Source organism: Alligator mississippiensis, chromosome 5, assembly GCF_030867095.1.
Source record: "Alligator mississippiensis isolate rAllMis1 chromosome 5, rAllMis1, whole genome shotgun sequence".
NCBI lineage: Eukaryota > Metazoa > Chordata > Crocodylia > Alligatoridae > Alligator > Alligator mississippiensis.
In genome coordinates, this window is record NC_081828.1 from 152,609,184 (window position 1) to 152,632,429 (window position 23,246).

The 23,246-nt window shown below is 42.9% G+C and overlaps 1 long non-coding RNA gene across 2 annotated transcripts in view; it reads left to right on the top strand.

The window, feature by feature from the left end:
• The window catches only part of LOC109285818 (uncharacterized), a 108,846-nt gene that overhangs the window by 23,999 nt on the left and 61,601 nt on the right, over window positions 1-23,246 (top strand). For both annotated transcript variants that reach the window (XR_009462598.1, XR_002093678.2), the window contains exons 2-5: window positions 19,934-20,070; window positions 20,596-20,799; window positions 21,574-21,738; window positions 22,280-22,411. This is a non-coding gene — a long non-coding RNA (uncharacterized LOC109285818). The remainder of the gene's footprint in view (window positions 1-19,933; window positions 20,071-20,595; window positions 20,800-21,573; window positions 21,739-22,279; window positions 22,412-23,246) is intronic.

The window sequence follows — 23,246 nt, forward strand, 5'->3', positions numbered from 1 at the left end:
TTGGTGACCAGGGTGGATGACTAGAGGCCCTCTGGGTTAAAATCCATGGGGAACACAGCACAGGGGACACACTAGTGGGAGTCTACTACAGACCTCCCAACCAAAGTCAAGAGCTTGACCAGGAGTTCACCTGGGAACTGGCTGAGGCCACATGCTTCAGGACCAACTACCCAGACATCTCATGGGAGGATCACTCAGCAAAATCCGAGCGGTCGCAGAGCTTCCTATCATGCATGGATGACCCCTACCTGACTCAAGAAGTCTACAGGCCAGCGAAAGGTAAAGCGCTCCTCAACCTGGTACTGGCTACTGGGGATGACCTAATCAGCGACCTAGTGATCAATGGGAAGCTGGGTGACAGCAACCACAAGTTGATCACCTTCACTATCCACCGTAAAGCTGGCAAGTCAGTCAGCAACACTGAAGTCCTTGACTTCAGGAAAGCCGACTTTGACAAACTCAGGAGACTTGTCAGTGAGGCCCTAAGGGACCATGACCCCAGGGGGAGGGGAGTTCAGGAAGAGTGGTTGCTCCTCAAGGGAGTGATCCTCAATGCACAAGCTAATTCTATTCCATCTCGAAGGTAAGGAAGCAAGAGGGCACAGCAGCCCCCCTGGCTCTCCAGGGATCTAGGGGACTTCCTGAGGCTAAAAAGAAAGGCCTACAAAGGATGGAGAATGGGATTCACCTCCAAGGAGGAATATTCTGCACTGGTCTGGTCCTGCAGGGAGCAAACCAGGAAAGCCAAGGCTGCAACTGAACTCCAACTAGCTTTGAGTATCAAGGACAATAAAAAGTCCTTTTTCAGATATGTGGGGAGCCGGAGGAAAAGCAAGGGCAACATTGGACCCCTGCTGAACCAGATGGGACAACTGATGCCCAGGAAAAAGCCAAACTATTAAAAGGGTTCTTTGCGTCAGTCTTTCATCAGTCCCATGGTACGCCTATGCCCACTATGGGACAGGGAGGTCCAGGTGAGCAAGATCCCCTGCCCTCCATCAATGCTGACCTCGTGAAGGAACACCTTGAGAGGCTGGATAACTTCAAGTCAGGTGGCCCTGACAGTCTACACCCCAGGGTACTCAAGGAGCTGGCGAGCATCATAGCCCAGCCCCTGGCACGGATCTTTGAGAACTCCTGGTGCTCTGGTGTAGTGCCCAAAGTTTGGAAGAAGGCCAACGTGGTGCCTATTTCAAGAAAGGGAAGAAAGTGGATCCGGCAAACTATAGGCCCATCAGCCTGACCTCTATCCTAGGGAAGATCTTAGAAAAGTTTATTAAAGAGGCCATCCTTAATGGACTGGCTGATGCCAACATCTTGTGGGATAGCCAGCACAGGTGTGTTGTGGGTAGGTCTTGCTCGATCAATCTCATTTCCTTTTACGACCAGGTGACCTATCACCTGGACAAGGGAGAATAGATTGATGTCATATATCTTGACTTCAAAAAAGCCTTCGATTTGGTATCCCATGATCACCTTTTGGTGAAATTGGCCAATTGTCGCCTTGGGTCCACCATGATCCACTGGCTGGAAAATTGGCTCCGTGGTCGGACCCAGAGGGTAGTAATTGATGGAAGTCACTCATCATGGTGTCCTGTGACCAGTGGGGTCCCCCAAGGCTCTGTCCTTGGATCTGTATTGTTCAACATCTTCATTAATGATGTGGTCATTGGAGTCAGAAGTGGACTGGCCAAGTTCACCGATGACACCAAACTTTGAGGCAAAGCATCCACACCTGAAGACAGGAGGGTGATCCAGGCTGACCTTGACAGGCTCAGCAAGTGGGCAGATGAGAACCTGATGGTGTTTAACACTGAAAAATTAAAAGTTCTCCACCTTGGGAGGAAAAACCTGCAGCATCCTTATAGGCTCGGCAGTGCTTCGCTGGCTAGCACTATGGAAGAAAGAGACTTGGGGGTCAGGATTGACCACAAGATGAACGTGAGCTTTCAATGTGATGCTGCAGCTAGTAAAGTGAGCAAAACGCTGGCTTGCATCCATAGATGCTTCTCAAGCAAACCCCAGGATGTCATTCTCCCTTTGTACTCAGCCTTGGTGAGGCTGCAGCTGGAGTACTGCGTCCAGTTTTGGGCTCCACAATTCAAAAAGGATGTGGAGAAGCTTGAGAGAGTCCATGGAAGAGCCACACGCATGATCAGAGGTCAGGAAAACAGACCTTACGACGACAGGCTGAGAACTATGGGTCTCTTTAGCCTGGAAAAGCGCAAGCTCAGGGGTGATCTGATGGCCACCTATAAGTTTATCAGGGGTGACCACCAGTATCTGGGGGAACGTTTGTTCACCAGAGCGCCCCAAGGGATGACGAGGTCAAACAGTTAAACTACTGCAAGACCATTTCAGGATGAACATAAGGAAGAATTTCTTTACTGTCCGAGCCCCCAAGGTTTGGAACAGCCTGCCACCGGAGGTGGTTCAAGCACCTACATTGAACACCTTCAAGAGAAAATTGGATGATTATCTTGCTGGGATCCTATTACCCCAGCTGACTTCCAGCCCTTCAGGCGGGGGACTGGACTGAATGATCTTCCGAGGTCCCTTCCAGCCCTAATGTCTATGAAATCTATAAAGATGATGGCTCTGGACCTGTGGGGATGGACTGTGGTAAATAGTGTTTAAGGTAGCCACAGGCCCAAAAATTAAATTCCTAAAACACAAGCTAGGGGCATATTTTAGTACTGCCTAAAGGAGAATGTCAGTTGGCTGATTTTGCTCACCTCACCTCACCTTACCACCTTTTGGGATTAGAGCTGATGGAAGATATTGCTTCTGAGGGACAGAAGGAAAGAGAGCATAAAGAGCCCAGCAACTCAGAAAGGCTCTGATGTGGCCCATGGGGGAGCGCTTTACTTTTCCCCTCTCCTTTCCTGCAGCACCCAGTGGACAGTGGGGGTGGAGAGGAAGAAACCCGATGTTAGCTGCCCCCTGAACTGGGGAGAAAGAGCAATGGACCGATCCTTCTTAGGGAGAGGGGAGTAGAATAGATTGACACGTGATCAGCAAAACTTATTTGGAGGCTGGGGGCAAAATTAATTGCCGGGCAAAGGATCAGTATGGTGATAAACCATTGTCACGTGGAGGAGGGAAAGCATATTTTTGCTCATTGTCTGCTCATTTATTTCCCTGCTCTTTGTTGCATTCATGTTATATGCAGCAACCTTAACCTTTTCACACCATTATCCTCATAGCCAATTGAGTTTGTTTATGCTGACGTGCATCTTAGCTGCACAAATTGGTGCACATTCTGCTCAGGGGTTGCATCCTAAAATAGTATACACTAAAAGAGTTATCTGAGCACTCTCAGGAAGTGTCACATACTTGCATAATATTATCTTAGTGCTACTGGTTGCTCAGGAGCCTTGATGAATAAATAAAAGGGCATGCATGCAGTCCTCATCTCTAAGCACTCCATTCCCGTTAGTCCACGAAGACTTGAATAGCTTTTTTTATCTTAATTAGCCTTCATTTTTCATTTCAGAATTTCAAAGCTAAACTGCGTATTTGCCATGGGCACCAGCCTATAAAATCCAAAGCTCTTGCTTTACCCAGGAAGAACTTGCAGCAGCAGCTATGGCATCAGCTTCTGACCTATATTTTGCTAACATGCCAGGACTGCGTGGGAGAAACCAGTCTTCACTTATCCAGTGTCAGAACTAAAGGGAATGGAGCATCATACATTTTAAATGCTCTAAAAGAGGGAGAGGACCTGTTGCTTAGGAGCATGCAGCACCAGTTAAGCTCTAATTGTTACATCTCTGTGTTCCTATAGTGATGCAGGTGAGCTAAATTGCCCTAACTTTGACCCTTGAAGGGGGGTCCGGGTTATAGTGGTTTTGCTGCATTTGCATCATTATAGAATCATGTTGTTTTAACAGATGCATTGTGATAGCTTGAGTGAGTATCCTTTGACATCACGTAGTTCATAGGTCAGTCTGTACATCATAAATTGTGCAAAAGAGTGCCCCCTCTTGATCAAAATGCACTCGTGAAAATATGTTACTCTTAATACAGAAAAATATTAATATAGAAGAGCTATACATCATATAAGACATTAAGATTTTTAAAGGTCTTAATAAATATCTTAATGGTTTATAGGTTGTATAGCAAAATTATATGCACCTAATTAATATGAGGTGTTCTGGAAATTAATGCTTAAGTCACCCATCTGGGATCTGTGCAATGAATTGAATGATAGGTTGAACCATTGGTTTACTACACCTCTTGAATAAGTTTAGTAGCTTTCCACTCTGATGCCTGTAGGGAAAGAGTGTCCTTATGCATCCAGACTTATGACCAAGGCTTTAATAACAAAAGTACTAAAAACAACCATGCTTGACCTGCCATATGCTGATGACCAGGGATCCTAGTTTTCTGTGGGGAAAAAAGCAGAAAATCTCTGTTTTAAAAAACAAACAATCCGTGTTTTGGAGGTAGTCAAGTACTTCCCCATCTCTCTCAGGGAGTGAATATTGTTAAGGAGATCTAGCACAGGATCCAGTGTGCAAGTGCTTCTTTTGGGAAGGTGCTTTTGTGTATCTTTACTCATCATGATCTCCAAAATGACACCAAGATCCAGGTCTAAAATGCAGTAATTATCTCTACTCCTCTACACATGTGCAACATGGGTGATCTGCTGTTGGTATCTCAGGAGCCTGGAGAGGTATTATCAATGATGTCTCCAGAAAGTCTTCCACGTTAAATAGGAAGATCACCACACAAATGCCAGCATGTTACCAGCATTGGGTTGACAATCCTCAAGCACCAACTTTGCTGGACCAGACATTGTGCGTAGATGTCTGACTCTTGGTTCCCAAAACAAGTGCTCTACTTCCAGCTCAGTAATATCCTGAGATCTCATGGTGGCCAGAGAAAATGCTACAAGGGCACATTGAATGCGTATATCAAGAATACAGACATTAAGAGTTGGGAGGAGCTGGCTGCCAGCTGACTCCAATGGTGCTGCAACCTCAACCAAGTGGTAGCCTATTCTGAGGTAAGTCATCTTGCCCTTGAAGCAGAGAAAAGAGAGCAGAGGAAGAAAAAGGAGAGAGATCCAGGCTACAGCCTACTCTGTCATTTGGAAAAACCTACAACTTCTGTGGATGGCTGTGGCTCAAGGACTGGGCTCTTGAGGCACCACAAGACCCATCAATGAGCCATAATAAAGATCAGGGTACTGCCAAGGATGTATCCAGGCTGGCCTGTATTTTTATCTGGTTGACAGATTGCTGATTTGCCAAATACCCTGGGAAAGTCAACTCTTGTTGGTTTTCTCTGAGGTTGGAATCAGCTACAGAATGTGAATTTTCCCATCATTATCTGACTCCCTGATTTTGTGCTCTTTATAGTGCCTTCATTTTTTTTTAAACCCTCTGAGTAGGAAAGGAATAGTCCTTTTATTTTTTTCATGTTGCTGTCTTGTAGTGAAGAACAAACTATTAGGCCTGTGCAAGTAGGCAGCTATTTTGATCTGGCTTCGGATCCAGCCGCTTCAGATGCCAGGGATCCAATCCGGCTAAAGCAGCTCCAAAGCTTCAGAGCTGCCTTGGAGATCCGGCCATAGGGTATAATGGGGAATCAATTAAATATCTATAACTTTGCTTTTTGTCTGATTTGGATGAAACTTGCAGAGGTGGTAGCCTCTGCAGAGAACATGGTGCCTGCCAAGTTTTAAGAAGATCAGTGAAAGGGTTTGGGGGGAGCTGCACCTCAAGCTGCTGACAGGCAAAACTCGTAACATAGATGGCCCTATGTGTGTTAAGACGCAGCAGGCTGAAAACTGCAGGGGTGGTGGCCCCTGCTCAGGCCATGGAGCCTGCCAGCTGCCAGGAGATGGGTGCAGGGCTTCTGTATTCTGGGGCCGTGCACCTCTAGCTGCTGCCAGGCAAAACTCGTGACATGGGTGCTTGTGCAACTGACTGTCTCTGTCTTGGGGAAGTTGATTGTCTGTATTGATTCTTTCCTCTCATTAGTATGTGGTTTTGTAGGTATTAATTGTTGCTAATTAACTGGTTACATTAGCTAGCAACTGTGTATTGAGCTGGTCCCTGAGTGAATCATGATTGATTGGTAACTGGTAACACAGTAGCTTAGCAGCCAGGCCTGCAGTATTTCAGATTTTAGTGGCACTGCATTTCAAAAAAGAACAGAAATATAGTATAGATATTAGAATATGCACATGACATTATTAACTGTGCTATTAATTATGTGTACCACTATATTATAGTGTTAGATAAGTAAAATGGTCAACCCTTCAGACAGCTTCCCCAGATCTACCTGGCTCTGTACGTGTTCGCTGTCAGCATGACACCTGAACATGGGTCCAGATCACAGCTGGGAACTGGGAACCGGCCATGTAGTTCCTGGCTTTATTTATCCCTGGGACAGTTCCCCCTGAACTCCAGCTCCAGGGCCACAATGGACAGAGTCTGAGGACACCCGCCTGACAGGGATGAGGTGCAGGGATGCACACACATGGCACATGAGGAGCATGGAAGGAGGATAGAGGGGTTGGGGCAGCAGAATACGAGGCTCACAGAGAGGGACTCTTCTCCAGTCTGTATCTGGGGCAGCAAGGACAGCCTCTACTGCCAGAGCCACTCCTCCAGGGACTCGTATCCCAGTAGTTGCCCTTCCCATTGTCCCCTCTCTGGGGGTTGAGAATCACTGCCCTGTCCACTTACACACTCTGCCTGCCCCTCCCTACAGTTTCTCTGTTACCAGCTCTTTCCTCTCCTTCCAGCCCATTCTGACACTGTGCTGGACAGTCAGGTTCCCACAGGGAGCCTGCAGAGTGGAGCAGGAATCAAAGGAGGGTTCATCCACACCACTGCATCCCCTCTGGATCCACCTCTGCCTATGCCCTTTTTTGTTTATACTTGTATTTAAAGCAGTCAGATTTTTCAAGTTCAACTGTGTCTGTCAATTTTTCTGTGCTTTTTTAAAATTCACCCTATTCTGTACCTTGGGCACTAGTCTCCAATGCGTACATTCTGGAGGAGCTCTCTCTACACTCCCATTCCATCCATCCCATCTGTTCATATTGCTTTTAGCATAAAGCATGCTATGTGATGTGACCAGAAGCAAGTTATGTACTATCCCCAGTTGATTCCAAAAGAATCTAATGCAGCCTCATACCAGAGAGTGTCTTGTAATAGTCCCAGTAGGATATCTGGCTGTCACAACAATTGCAGCACAGGGATGACGTGCGAGCACCACTACATTTATTTTCACTTGGAACTTAAGCAGATTTCATTTCTGCTTTGCTGAAATGGAGATGTAGTGTACCACCAGAATTAGGGCTTTAGTTCTGCCATCATTTGCAATGAGCCAAATTCTTTGTTCCTTACTCAGTTTTTATTTTGGGACTTTGAGTAAGGACTAAATAAAATCCTTAGAATTTGGCCCATAGCACTTTGATACTACCGGAATCCCAAAACACTAGGTGATCTGACACATACTGATATACCACCTGCCCTTGGTTACCCAGGCAACATTAATGATTTTAGTGAGGTTACATAGTATAACTGAGAACAGAATTACCTCTTTGTATGATGCAAATTACTTACCCACAGTAATTTATGGAGATTTCCTTAATTTTACATATGGTGGGAGAGGGGAGAGCAGGGTGGGGGGACCCTAATGGCACTGTAGTTCTGTGTGCATACTTCCTTAAACACATTTATCTTGCAAAAGGTTATGAATAGGGTTAAAATTATATCATTCACTGACTTCCTCTCAGTTTCATGGCTTCTTGTGGACAGCAGGTGATATAAAAGACATTATGGGCTGTACATTTTGTTTATGTGCATGGTTCTTTTGATATGAACAGAACTCCTTGGTGCACACGGTAAATAAGGCAGTGTTTTTGCAATCTTTGCTGAGCTAGTATGATGGCGGCCAGAACCAAGGTACAAATCCATGTGGGAAGGTTGCCTGCCAGCTGTCTGTATTGTGTCCTTTACATTCATAATGCTTAATTCATGTGCAATTGTTTTTTAAAGGAGCTTTTGTTCGCAATCTTTCCTTCAATCGTGTTGCTGTAGAGACAGAAACTTATAAATAGTCTGTAGTAGCATATACTTTATGACTGATCATCTCTTATTTATACCGTACTTGAAGATGTCTGCATATATAAAAGAAAAAAAAAGATGTCTGCATAAATAAAAGAAAAAATCCGCTAATCCATACTCGAGACAAATTTTAACTGATTGAATTGTAGTCGTCACAGAAAGTAAACATCAGTAAGCATGCTATATTAAAGTACAAGCCAGCTACACTTGTTTGTCCATTTAATTCACAGTGTACAATACCTAAATGGGTTCTAATTTAATTTTGACTGACATTGGCTCCTAACTACCAAAAGTTCTATTCCTTTACAAATGATATATTAGACTGGAACTCAGCCTGCAGAAATTGCATTAACATCTATCTAGTTCCTCAAGATTTCCATATGCATTCAAGAGAGGCAGGGGGTGGGTGGTTAACATCAAGCCAGTGTCATTTAACCCAATTTGTTTTGCCCCTTAACCTGTTCCCGTAACACAAAATTGTCCATGCACTTGGATCTTTAACACAAAAAAATGACAAAATATTAAAAGGTTATACTTCTAAGTGCTGTATCAATTTAGGTCTACCTTCTTAATATCCCCAACTTCCATTTGTCAAAACAAAATCAGAATGGAAAGCTGTAGTAATAATCTATATGATTTTCTTTTAGCATCAAAATGTAGAGACTCCACTACCCTTCTTTAACACTGACATTTTATTTTTGTGATTTTTTTCACCTTTGGCTCTCAACATACTGGGAAGATGGGATTTGTATGTTCATTCCTGTTGTACAGAGGGGAAAGTTAATGATGCTCCCCCTCCTGCCCCCAGCCCCTGCCTCTTCAAGCTTTTCCAGAGCTTGGAAAATTTACATAGTTCATTGGGCAAAGCTATCCTTTACCCTGGACCTTTGAATTTCAGTAATTTGCTCAGTCTGTGTTAGAGCTGTCCTTTTTCCATAGTCCATCTACTACAGACAAGTAGGTATATAAATCACTGCAGTAGCAGCTGTCAAGCTCTGACTTACGGCATTTTGTGTTTCTTCAAAGGAAAGTAACGTGGAGCACTGGACTATGAAAGATGAATAGGAAAAATTGTATCTACTTAGACTTCAGGGATGTTGTTTTATGCTGGTCTGTCATATTTCTTAACCCTAAGACTTCAGTCTAAGAACTAATCATTCTGTTTAATGCTATTAAGGTAGCTGTACTTCTGACCCCCACGACTGTTCCTCATCACATATGTCTTGAAACTTATTGCACACGAGATCAACAATACTAAAACAATATATTCTCCCTCCTCTCTCCCCAGTCTTATCTGAGCAGGTTTCATTTTATGTACAAAGTCTCTTGATTTATAGCCATGTCATAGAAATAGCATTATGCAATTGCCTCCTTTCATGGCATAATCAGATTTACTATGGCACTTCCTCTGCAATGTCCTGGCACTTGCATCTGTATAATGAGAACTTCGACTTAGTAATGGAGAGATGGGGAAAAGTAAAGACTTGAGCAAAACTGCCAACCACTTCCCCCCACCCTCACCCCAGATACCATTTTTTTTTTAATTAAGAAAATATGCAGCCTTCTTCCTGCATGTTGTTCTGTAAGTCTAGCTTCAGGAGCCTATGAGAAGTAATTTCAAGAAAAACGTTATGTTGTGACTGGTGCAAGAAAACAAATGTATTTAGCTTCTATACCATTAAACAACATGTTCTGACTTGAGAAATGAATGAGGAATCTATGGTATCTTCCTAGGTTTGTGTTATCCATTAACATTTAAAAGCCAGAGTTTGAGGAATGAAGAATATTATTGGGTTGAAGAGCTTTTTAGAAACTTGTTTAATGGATCAGGGCAGGAAGCTCCATATGCAAAATTTTGTTTTTTCACTGTTTTTTAAGTAAGTCTTCCTTTCTCATTGCCCAGTGGATTTTGTAGTCACCTGAGCAAGGGGTAAGTTGCCTTCCACCTTACAGTGGGCTACCTTTAAACAATGGTGTCTGTGTGCAACTGGCTATGTACTTGTTGTTAATGAATAACCAGTGATAATTAGAGACTGGCAAAATAGTGCAGATGAATTCAAAGTAATCCTTGCCTTGATATGGGAATTTGTATTGATTCCAAATGTGAACATTTCTCAAGATTAGGCCTATATATTTGAGATTCACTCTTCACTAGCACTACAACATATAACCACACATTTCAGTTTCCTTTCTCTCTCTGTCTGAGTGACCTAGTCTATAATTACGCTAGCAGTTTATGGATGACCAGAATGGTTTCTAAATTTAGAAGTTAAATAACCTCTGTCACCACTAGACTGAGAGATTTAATATTCAGAAAATATATATACCTTGAATGATTATTTGTGTCATTGGACAGTTGCATCTTCTTTTCCTGCATATGGGGGCAGATTTGACATAAAACGAGGAACCACCAGACTTGCACTCAATCCACAATGTGAGGTCCTGTAAGGGAGAAAGAAACCCAATCCCCTGCAAATGGGAAAGATCACACTTGTGACTGAATTCTTAATCTTCTATTAATAAGCTAAAGGAATGGAGCAATGCTTGGGGAAAAGAGGTGGGGTTTTCTAAGGTTCAAAGGACAATTAGGCACCCAGATGCCTGCAAAAGTAAGTAGAAATCTATTATAACACTGTGCCTTTGGCAAGCACTGCTGGAATTAATACAAGAAACAGGACCGAAGCCCTGATACAAAATCCATTGGGGTCACTGGAAAACGTCTCCCAAGGAATTTGATTGTACACTTGCAATCCCAAGCTGTGTCTGTACCCATAACTAAGCTACAGAAAGGAGGTAGAGCAGACCAGCAAAACCAGGATACAGCTTGTAGAAAATATGTGGATACTTAATCCACACTGAGATCTCTGCTCCTACTGCTATTCCGCTACCGGCACCAGAGCTGGGTGGTTCAAGCTGGCTTTGATCTGTCTGAGCGGAAGTGTAGTTACCCATGGTTTAAAAAAATAAATACATAACCCTCCATGTGAGCTCCCACATTCTGATGGCAACTTTTTCAATAGCAGGCTTTCATACCCGCTCCCTAACTTACATTTATCTCCCTCTTGTCAGCCCTTCGGTGTCCTGACCTAAAAATAACTCAATACCAGCAGTTTAAAATAAACTTCCCCTACCTCCCCAGGAGCCTCTCCAAGTACTTGTTGACCTGTCATTTGCCTGATCCAAGTGCTGTATTATCGTAGCAACGGCTCAGTCGACCTCACTTGATGCCTTCAAACAGCCACCTCCCAACCTTTAGTGCACCCAGCTAAGAATAACTACCACCAGAAAAATTCAGGCTTATCAAAGCTGAGCGCAGTGGGCACTAATAAGCAGCCACTGCTTTTTCTTTCCTAGCAAAGCAACAAAAAGCACAAAGCTACTGAAGATCTGTTTACATAAGTTTTAAAAAGCAAATTTCTTCTTTTACCCTCCAAGCATTATTATAGATTTAATTGAAGAGCTCCCCTGGGGGGTTGCCTTGGGAAAGGTTACAGCCTGGTAAGGCAAAATTATCTCCATCAATTGTCCGCTCTTTAACCTAATGATGACAATCATGAGAAGCTCACTCTATTCTCCAGAATTACATAGACCACTTAATTAGATTAATTAGCACAATAATATTATTGCAAAGACTGTGGCTTAATATAACATTGCCAGAAAGAAAAGGTGCAAAAAAGCAAGTCATGTCTGAATGAAGAGATGCCATTTTCTAAGTGGCCATGAATAATTAAAAATGGTGTTTTCCTTCTTGTTCAGAGGTATGTGAAAAAGCTCAGGCCATTAGATATCTTCAGCATGCAACTGATTATGGTTTTATTTGCCTGATACAACAGGCACAATTTATAACAGTGTCATGAACGGCGATGTATCAATAACTGGCTCTTCAGCCTAGTACCCAGTAGGAAAATGTGGGAAAACTAAGGAAACAATACTGAAGGGTCAGTTCGTCAGTGCAATGCTGGTGCTGCACTTTCTCTTCCCACAAAAAAGAACTGATAAAAACAATGTAAATGAACTAAGTAAAGCTCTAGGAGGTGGGGTGGTTGAAAGGGAGTTGCTTTATATGTTTATAGCATGTCCTGAGGTGAACTAAAGCTAAATTTTATATGTCCTGTTAATACGTACCGTAAAGTAGGTTATGTTCGTTAACAGGAAAAGGATCCTGTTTTTATTTTAAACCTCTCTGATCTCTTATCAAATTGCTCCTTTGAGTAACTTCGGTTTGCCTTTCCTTCATTTAGCAACATGGTGTTTGGATGGATGTTGGACTCAGTGTGTGTTCAGTGCAAGTTTGGTCTATTGTGTTGAGTATCAAGAAGGTGTCCATGGCTTGGGACAGAAATTAACATAAACCAGTATAAATGATCAGAAACCAGTTCAAATCTGTAACACAACAGAAGTTCAGTATACATAAACTGCTTTCAAAATGGCCAAAACTGGTCTGAGATAAACCTGGATGGATGTAGTATCAGACTTAATTGATTTAGGTTAAATCAGTTTATTGAACTTCTGTCCCCAGTCCCCTCCAGATTCAAGTTAACTAAGTCCCCCAGCTTTGCAGGATGCTTTTTCACTCCCACACAAACCTTCCCGCACAGGATGGGCAGGCTAGACTTGGCCCAAACTGTCTGCTCCAGCAGACCAGGGAGGCATACTCTAGCACCCCGTAGCTTCTGGCCTTGGCTGCTGCAGGCATGTGGCTGCATTTCCACAATCAGAAATGAATGCCCATTCACGTGTTTATTGATTCAATCTACACAGTTTAGACTAACCTGCAAAGATTGAATTGGCCTTAGGCTTTCTGAATGTCTGTACTTAGCCTGTAAGAAAAGCATACATGTCTCCAGTAAAAAAGTGTGGCACTATCAGTGTCATACATGCTCTCTACAGTCACCAGACAATAGTGGACTATAGGCTCTCTCTTAATTCTCAGAGACAGCACTTGGCATTGGTTTGTGCCTTTTCCTCTCTCCTAGAGATACCTTCACAGTATTCTTATAACTAGGCATGATGCAGTTTCTAAAAAGTCTCACATGTCTTCTCACCAATATTCAGACCAATGCCATTGTGGGATCTTGGCTTACAAGAAGCGTTCATTTAAGCTCACATGCTGGTCTCACATGCATTTCTCTATCTTTCCATGAAGATGGCCTTATTATGGCCATAACAACAGTTGAAAAAGAGGTTGGAGTAAAAGCTCTTGTGTCAACTGTTCTTTGTTCTTAGAATAGTCTAAGCTTCATATTAATCAAGTAATTCATTGCTTGTTTTCTTTCCCAAATCTCACTACTGTGAACTGAATTTTTCACATATCAGAAAGGTCTTGCCCTTTCACTTGCATAGGACAAAGACCTTCAAATGATCTCCTACACTGCTTGTCGACTTTCCTGAGGGAATGGGAAGAGATGCCATTTCAGGGAGATGCCCTGGATGTATCCAACTTCACTCTTGGTTGACTCAGATACCAAAGCCAGCAAATGTGAGAGCACATTCTACCAAAGCCCAAGGCTTCAGTTCACTTCAAAATGTGTCCATCTGCAAGACCATGACAGAATACTATGTGTACCTCTACAAATGATTTTCAGTAGTATAGGCAACTCTCTTTTTGCTTTTATCTTTAGTGAAGGCAGCCCTCCTTACCCACTTAACTATTAAGCTGTTGGTAGGCATCTCCCAGTGGAATATGTACAAGAACTAACAGTTGGAAAATAAAGAAGAGTTACTTACCAGTACAGTAACTGAAGTTGAGACTGCCCTTGTTTTTACCTTCCCTGTTACCCCTCCACTTCAGATTCCTGTGCTTGGGGACACCACAGTAAGAAAGGAACTGGAATGGTGGTTGGTTCCCCTGTTGACTTGACACATGCCAGATCAACACTCCGGTTCCCAATATTGCACTGTTAGACAGGAAGGTGTGATACAAAATTATATACACACACACACAAACTACACAAACACCACTATGAGTTCACACACATAAATACACAAACAAACACTTTCATGGCTGTGTGTTAACACTAGGGGGCATTTGGGTAACTTGGTGCTTGGGGTTACTCGGGGTCAATGTGCCCCGGGGTTACTTAGAATCACTCAGTGCCCCGGGGTTACTTGGGGGTCACTGGGTGCTGGGGTGGAAACGAGGGAAAGCCAGGGTTTGGGAGGTGGCAGAAAGCAAGAGAGACCGAACGAAGTTCAGACAGCAGAGATTGGAGCAGGGCCAGGAGGTCAGTAAGACAAAAGCCCAACTCAGGGTTCCAAATAACAGTTTTATTAAACAGGAAACACACTACACAGCCCCACGAAGTCATTGGTTCTCTCTCTCGCACACACGCGTGCACACATATGCGCACTCGCACACACGTACACGCACATGCACGCACACATGCACACAACAAATATGGTAGCAGGAGAGGAAAGGCTTAATGGAGGGATTTGAGGTCCAGGTATATAGAGACAGAGTTCAGGTCCCTTGCTTGGGGGAAGAAGGTGGGTGATAGCTACCTATCCCAGGCTCAGAGTTGATCCTTGATGGCGAGTTGGGGTCTTCTCCAGCAAGGTGTTGTCCAGAGGAGGGTTGCCGGCAGGGCCTCTGGGTAGATAGGTGGCATGGCGTAGTGCTTGTCCAGATGGAGAGGGCATCCCAAAGAGATCACACGTCTTAGGGGTGGGCTACCTGTGTCTACTATGGGAAGGACATGTCCAGTCAAGGACAGTCCTGCTCAGATGCATACATGCAGATCCAAGTGTCCTCATTGTCTGGTGGGACACAATGGTGGGGTTACTGGTTTCTGTAGGTTCTTTATCTTTCAAATGCTGGATTTTGTCTTTGTTCCTGGGTGAGGTCTATGGCTCCTGGGTGAGTCAATGCAAGGCAATAGTCCAGTCGTTGAGCTGATGGTCTGGTCATTGAGTTGATTGTTCAGTAAAGGCCTGCTACCATTGTACCTCAAGCACCCTCATTCATTCCCATTCATTCAGGAGCCAATGTACATGAGACTTGTTAGACGTGAGTCGCAGTTACAACATAATATACAATAGGTTATACCTGGGTAGAGGACACAAAGTGGAGGTTTGACATTCAAAATGGAAACTTGACATTACTTGACAGACACAGGCCTAAATCATATAAATTCAATATAAAACAGTAAAAAGCAATACAAACATAATAGAACACTATTTACAATATAAAGGGGGCTTGCTACTATAAGGGAGTATAAGACCTTATCTTGGTTTACCTAGTATTACTTGTAATCACTTATAAGGGATAGAGAGGGCAGAGAGAAAGTCAGAAATGGTTAGGGGAAGGGGAGGGAATGTATTTTTAAATTTAAAAAAAGAACTGGGGGTTTTGCTATATCCCACTGCCTTTATGACTTTGGCACAGTGCACAAAGATAGCTTGACTCATATTTGCACCCGGTCAGGCTGGAACAAAAAGTCTGTGGTCCTATGGGAATGGAATCCGCACAGTCCAATACACAGAGAATCCACCTTGAGGCGTAACTGGCCAGGTGCGGTCCTCCCTCCCCCTTCCTCCTGTACTGTCTTTGCAGGGCTATGGCTCTGGAGGCTCTGGCAGCAAAGAAGCAACAGTTGGTGTTCTCTGCTGCTGAAGGGAGATGTCACCTCTTTTGCCATGGATGCTCCTGTTGAGTGGCCAAAATTCCTGTTTTCAGTGGAAAAAAGGAAGGATGACATCTGCTCCCCCTCTACAGCTGTATGCTGCTGTTTGACAGAACTACATTTCTCAGGATGCCCTTCCCTCACTCAGGCTCCTGCACTGCTGCTGGAGCTGAAGCCAGAAGACTGCAGAAGGCTGAGGTACCCACCTTCTTAGGCAGTGTCCAGGTATCATGTCCTGCTTGCCCACCCATCCCTATGCTACAGGAACAACACAGTACATCTGGAAGGACTACTGTTCCTTTACTTGTCTATCAAAATGGAAAGAAATATGGAAATTTAAATCATCAGACACTTGTTTAGTATTTCTGCCGTCTGCTGTTTGTATTTCATGGAGCTTGGACAGTGAAACTGAACTGCTGAGTTTATGGTCACTTTCTCTTTTTGGTGGTTTTTCTGATACTTAACCATAAGCCCAGTGTTGTTATGTGTGTGCTGTTACTGCTGCAGAGACAAGTTGCTAATGAGAAAGAGACTCTTTTCTTTGTTCCAGGGTTTTGAGACCATTTCCATTCATTTTGGGTGTCATTTTACAAAACCTAGATGTTCCTGAAACTAGTTGGCTGTTCAAAAATTTTGAAAATTGTATCATGTTTGATGGTGCAGCCATGTCTCTTCTTACAAAATGCTACTTTAGTGTTGTTTTTCCCCTCTTGGAGCTTCCAGCTGAGTTTGAATTAAACCTTGTTTACCACGTAACAATCCTTCTGGTTCCTGATAAATTTATACTACTAGAAACCATTGGAAATGTCTCAGCCTTCAGCTGGTGTTTACAGCCTCACTGCTCAACATCATTTACATCAGAAATAATTGGCAACACAGCCTGTGTCCTCTAATCATCCCTACCTCTTCTCTGCTGCTTCTGCCATGCTATATCTGCCTTGGTGTTAAAGCGTTTGTGCACATGAAGGAAGGAACAAAGTCCCGCAGTAAGACATTTAAAGGCCATAAAATGTCACAACACCAGATAAACTGAGGATTAAAAAAAAAAAAAAAAAGATGATGATTAATAGTGCAGAAAATTTATTAGAAAATGATAGGCAGTTAATACCACTTTTGCATGCAACGACTTTGCACAACATTTCTGTGTGATTTTAAATGTCATGTTAATGTAAATTCCATTCAAATGTAACCTTTATTATGAGAGCATCAATAACAGGAAAATTTAATTAAAGGATAAAAGGCTCACTAGAAACACAACCTTTTTTTTTTTTATAGTGAATTGGTAATGAAGTAAATGAATTCTGTGAAGGATTTCATTTCAGATATTGACTGACAAGTACAAAGAAAACCCTGCCTACCAAACGTGTTTTAATGAATGTCCCTCCCCTTTTAACAACTTCTTCTGTCCCTCTGTAGTCCTGAGTTTATTATTATTCCATGTGCCTTCATTAGAATATATGAAAGCAGCAGCTGGACCTTTGCAATCCTCTCCAGTTTGTTTAATCCAAATCATTTACACTGGGATTTGCCACATTGACAGAGTCTATTACACCCAAGACTACGACCGATGAATAACAGCTCTGTCAATTGCCCTGTCTAGCAAATTACCAATGTGCGCAGAGGAACCCAATATCATTATCAGCATTACAGAATACTATGGACAAAGTAATAGCAGCCTATGTTTCACTTGTTCTGTGCTTCCCCAGTGAAACTAGGCCCTAGTGTCCTTCAAGTCATAATGAGAACCACTATTGAGAGGATTGTCAATCCAAATAACAGAAGAAATGAGGCTTGACAGTTCAGAAAATTGGGGATAAATACAGCAGCAGAACCAATTACTATAAAAGGGCTTATTTTTCTCCATATTCAGTCTGAAATGACTAGAATGACCCAGGCCAAAGCTGTTGTTTAATTTCAACATGTATCATGATTTTCTTTTTCTTTGCCTTCATCTACATTCTTGCTGTAGCTCCAGTGTTTTGAAAACAAGAAAGATAGTTTCGTTTTAGCACCTTTGCCTTTTCTGAAATAAATAGCTGGATTGAAGCCATAAGTAAAGGCATGTTTTGACATGACATGTTGCACTGTAGACTGTAAGACTAGCCCTCACGCCTGTCAGTTGCCTTTGTTGTGTGCATATGGAACAGTTGTAAGAAATCTTTAGGTTTTTTCCATTTTCTTGTACACTTTGTTCATTTTATGTCCAGAATACCAGTTAAGAGTGCATGCTATTAAATCTCCTTCCAAACTATTTAAGGATCCGTGTTGATCCCTTGCATGCCATTTGACTTACACTGCACTCTTCAGTGCATAGTATGGGAGTTGAGAGAGAATTCACTCTTTCTAGATGTGAAAAGTTAAGTAACTGTTCAAGGGCTGTAGGATGCTAATGTTCTTATATGTAGGTGGGGAAAGGGTTTACTAGCTAGGGCTGTAATCAATTCTTGGAGTTCAAAAAACTTCTTAGTATTTAGGTGGAGTAAGTCCTTCAATTAGCCAAGAGAAAAACAAGTCTGTTGCATTGTTACTTGGCCCTTAGAGAATAGAATAATACCTTATTTTATGTTTCCCAGTAGACATAACCACTCTTACGGCTCTTCTTGTTTCAGCCAACACTAGTACCTTGCTAGGTGGAGTATATTTGCAACTTTTTGCAGGTGTTGAGTCTATTCTTTATTGAACATGATAACATAGGGTTTGTCCCTGGAGTTTCCTTCAGTCCTCTCTCACAACTAGTTTCTTCTTTGGCTTGCCCCGGTGTTCAAAAAAGGGAAGCTGTAGTCACACCTTCACTTCTACATATTCAGCACTTTTTCAGTTCCCGCTGCTCCAAAATACTTCATCTCCTCCTGTTGATCAACAATATACTCTCCCACATCAGCAATAACCATGAAGACTTCATTGGATTTGCTAATTAAGGGCCTGCCCCATTTTTTTCAGGCTGTGCGGGGTGCAGAGCTTCTAGGAATCTAGGAGTTTAAACATGTCTTTCAGGAAAGCCTGTTTTACTCAGAGTCCTTGAAGCCTGTCCTCAGGATAGTGAAGTCAGAACAATTTCTATGAAGACGAGACCTTCACGTGTCTTCCCTTTATGATTATGCTCTTCCAGCTTAGAAGAGATTCCCAAACCTGTGTACATAAACCCCTTAGAAAAGGGGTTTCATAACCTTTTGAAAAGTAGTCATAACTATAGATGAGCTGTTTCAGGCTCCCCTTCATAGCTAGAGAACCTAGAACCCAGTTAGAATACAGGACTTCATTCATCAAGGATGCCTTTGTCATATCAGTCTGCTACAATGATCTCTTCCACTCTCCTTGAACCTGATTTACCTGGAGGCTTGATTTGACATCCAGGCTTGTTTCCTGAGAGGGCAGGATTGCCTACTGGAGACCGGAAAAAACAATCTGAACTCCTTGACAGCTTCTGTGAGGCGAATCCAATAGGTAGACTAAATACGGGCTTTCCAGTATTTTTTGGTTAGACAGGGGTTCTACACACAAAAGGAGCAGAAGTGGTAGCTTAATAGTTCTTACTCCTGTTTCCTGCACCTTAACTATAGAGAATACAGGTCTACAAAGGTAAAAAAGATCACTGGGAAAACAGGGAGGTACAAGGCCCTTTCATACCTGAAAAAAGACTGCGCTAGAATATCTAACAAAGCTAGCCATGCTGCACTTGGAAGGGTACCATAAAGGACAAACCTATTGTCATGCTGATGTTAGGGTCAAGTAGTACTGTCATGACAAGTTGGCTTGATGTGGGGAGTTTCTAGGCTCCAGAACTCCTAAGGCAAGGGTTTCCATCCTGCAGCTCATGCGCCACAAATGGCACAGGCAGCCAATAGGCATCATGGTGGCAGAGTGGGCAGGGAGCTGAAAACAGAGCATCAGGTTGTGCTGGAGAAGGGGACTGGAGTGGCGCTCTGGAGGGAGGGAGTGGGGCTTAATTTGTGGCACACCTGCCAAAAAGATTGGCTCCCACTGCCACAAGATTTGTCTGAACGCTCACATTGGTCTCTTGATCTTCTTCAAAGCCAATACACCCTACAGAGATTTTGAATACAAGTCTGTGGGCCTGTCTTTTCTAGGAGATCAAATGAGAGCTGTCTACAGCTGCCTTTAAATTTGTCTATCAGACCTGAAGCCTTTTTGCATATATATGTAATAGGCACCAGCTGTACTGCTAAAGCAAAAATACTTTTCTGTTATTGGGTTCCTCAGACTTCTGGGCATAGATGTTGAGTTGTACAGCTGAAAACTCCCATTTTCCGTTGGAATCGGATTCTGCAGAAGTTGCATAAGAAAGAACCACTTTAATTCTGGTCACCTGGAATTGGTCTTGGTCCCATCAAGAAGGGGTGAGTTACTGAAATCTTGTGAAACCTGGGGAACCTGATTCAGCTCACAGATTTTCAGATGAGTGTCTTCAATAGTTTTAGTGGTACAGAACAGAGTAAAGCTACATGTACGTACAGTTCTTGCAGTAGGTTAAAATCACTGGTAATGTCAGAGACTTACAACAGGTTAAAATTAATTTCAAATTTAAAAATGCAAGATAAGAATTGTATATGGCTATACATGTGTGGTCTAGCTAGCCTAATGACCTGTCTCTGACACTGGTTAGCACCAGTGCATCAGAAAATGATGCAAGAAACTTCCCATGACACTAAATTTCTCTTCCCATATTAGCATTAGCTGTTACACCTCTATGGTATTGTTATCCATAGAAGCATCTGAGACCTTTTATAAAGCTTGCAGTTTTTTGGCTTAGGCGGCAATGATTCCTGTGGCAATGAGTCTACAGTGTGTTTTAATAATGCTGATTTTTGCATTTTCCACCTTTTAATTTCATTTAATCACTTCCCCATTTACTTACATTTTAGAAGCCAAGGAGTGGTAGAACATACAGCCTAGAGAGACTACAGTGACTGTCAAGCTCTTTATAAAATGTAACCTTATAAAATGTAAGGCATTCAGGCCTGACTTCCTGAGGTGCTGAACATTGACTTCAGCCTGGATGAATGTTCCCTACTTCTGGTGAAACTATAAGGCCTTATTATGCCCTTCTGAAGTGCCTTTGCAACCGGGTGAGTCTATAAGAGCACTGACATATCAAATGAAAACTCAGATGCTCCTGAATCTGAGGAAGGGTTGGCAGTGCCTGTAGGTATTTATCTAACCCCAGAGTGGCCAACCTGTACCACATGTGCCACAAGTGGCATAGGCAGCTACAATGTGTGGCAGGTGCGTCCTGGGCTCTCAGTAAAAGGCAGGCGCCAGAATGGAGGCAGGGCAGGGGCAGAATGCTGCTGTGAGAGGTGTCAAGCGTCACTACCAAGAGCCTGCCCAACCCTCTCCTGCTCCTGGGGCTGCTGCTGAATTCAGGGCTCTGAATCCTCGCCCATTATATAAAATAACAGCAGTTGCAGGGCCAGCAAAGAGTTAAATTGGCTTTTGGTGGTTACATCTTCTCTTGTAGTGATATTCTGCTCCATGCAGCTACAGCCTGAGGCTCAAATATCCTCCCTGCCCTCCATCTTGGGACCCCAGAGCACAAGCTCTAGAGTCTAGGGGGAAAGGACCAGTGACACTTGGGAAGAAGAGGGGGTGGGCTTAGCTTGTGGCACGTCCACCCAAAAGGTTGGCTGTCACTGATTGTTCTATGCCAGGGTTAGGCAACATGTGAAGAGACTGGATCTGGCCTGCAGCAACTGCAGAAATCAGCAAGCTGCACCCACAGCAGCAGAGGAGGCATCTCCAGGGGCATATCGCCTATCACATTCAGTTTATTCTTGCTGTTGCAGCAAAGGAGGCATCCCCAGGTTCTAGCACCTGATTTTATTTATCTATTCCCCTTGCAGCATCTCCTGATCACTGGGGAGCGCAGGGATGCAGCCCACGTTGGGGACTGCATCACAAGCAGCAGCCCATGGTGGTACAAGGTTACATGGAATATAAGAACAGTAAGAAGTGAACGGGGATGGACTGTTCACCTGCTATGTGCAATCTTCACTCATCAGACCATGGTATCTACTTTGTGTTTTGCTTGAGGTTGAGTCAGTGACTGTTATTTTGGAGCATAGATTTTTTTATCTTCTGGTCTGGTTCTTTGGAAAATATTACAAGAAAGAGGTGTACCTTATGGCAGCATTTGAGGTAGAACAGGAGGGCTTGAATAAGATTAACACAGATATAAGTGCAGGTGGAATCAATGCACACTTTCAAGAATTGTAGAGAAAATGTACAGCTGCTTTAAATGCTAAAACTGTGTTCAGCTACATTGTATGAAAAGAGATTACTTGTAACAGAGAGAACTCAATAACTCTCATGAAGTTTGTTTTTTGGATCATGTTTGGATCATGTTCCATTATATTGTGTTGACTATGTTATAAACATTAAAAGAGGGTATATCCTTTTTATATTCAGTTGTGGAACATAACATTTATTGGAACTTGCCTATAGTAGGTCAAGATATGTAACTTGTCCTTCTAATGAGTCTGAGACACCAAAAAAATAAAAATAAAAATCAAATATAAAAGTATTAATATAGTCTTTTTTTTCCCCCAGGTGTTCAGCTGCAACAGAGAACAGATGTAAGAACTTAAATCATGTGAAGAAAACACATTTTCTTTTGCGAGAGTTTGCCAAGAAAGATGTTACCAGAACACTGCAGTGCAGATGGTGCATTATCAGTTAATGGTGAGTTATTTTAGGTGTGGAATGCTTTGCAATGTTGAGATCTCATACTTTAGAAGTCAGTCTTCTGAAGTTGCCATTTAGCAACTTATAATACCCAAGGCCCTGGTACAGTTTCCCATCCAAGTTCCTGAAGGAAGGGAACCCAGGGCACGAATGCCTGCTCCGATGTGTGCTAAAGCTCATCAAACGGGCTTTAGTTAAAGTGCCCTGGCTGCCGTACTGAAGTGCAGGACATTGAATACATGAGATGCTGCGTGCGCTTTAATTGGAGCAGCTCCTAACAGCTGCTTTAATTAAAGGGCCCCCTTCCCCTTCCCACCCTAGAGCATATGTAAAGGCACTCTCAGCCATGGGCCATACACTACATGGGCCAAATATTTCTCCTGTTCGAGGTCAAAGATCTCTAGACCCAGTCCTGACTAAGTGTGATAAAAGCACAGCAAAGTTATTCCTGTGAGTTACGAGTACTCTTCAAATAGGCACTTTCATCAGCATAGAAGAGATTCAGCATGTGTCCAGGCTGGTCCTTTTATTGCCATGGGCCTGATGTGCATTTTGAATTCTGGTAACCTGGGGACTATCAGAGCTGCAAAGTAATATTTGGTAGCCTGCAAACAGAAGTCAGATTTATCGCAAGGGCAAAATATTTTATTCTGGAACAGAGTGCAATCATACAAATGTCTATGCCCATTGTCCCAGGATAAATACTAAAAAAAATTTCTGGATAAGAGGTAGGTAACAGCTCATCCTGGGTTATTGCAAAGTATGTTTCTACAGTTATTGCAGTGTTGAATCAATGGCACTGCAAAGTAAAGCAGCACTGCATTCAGGTGCT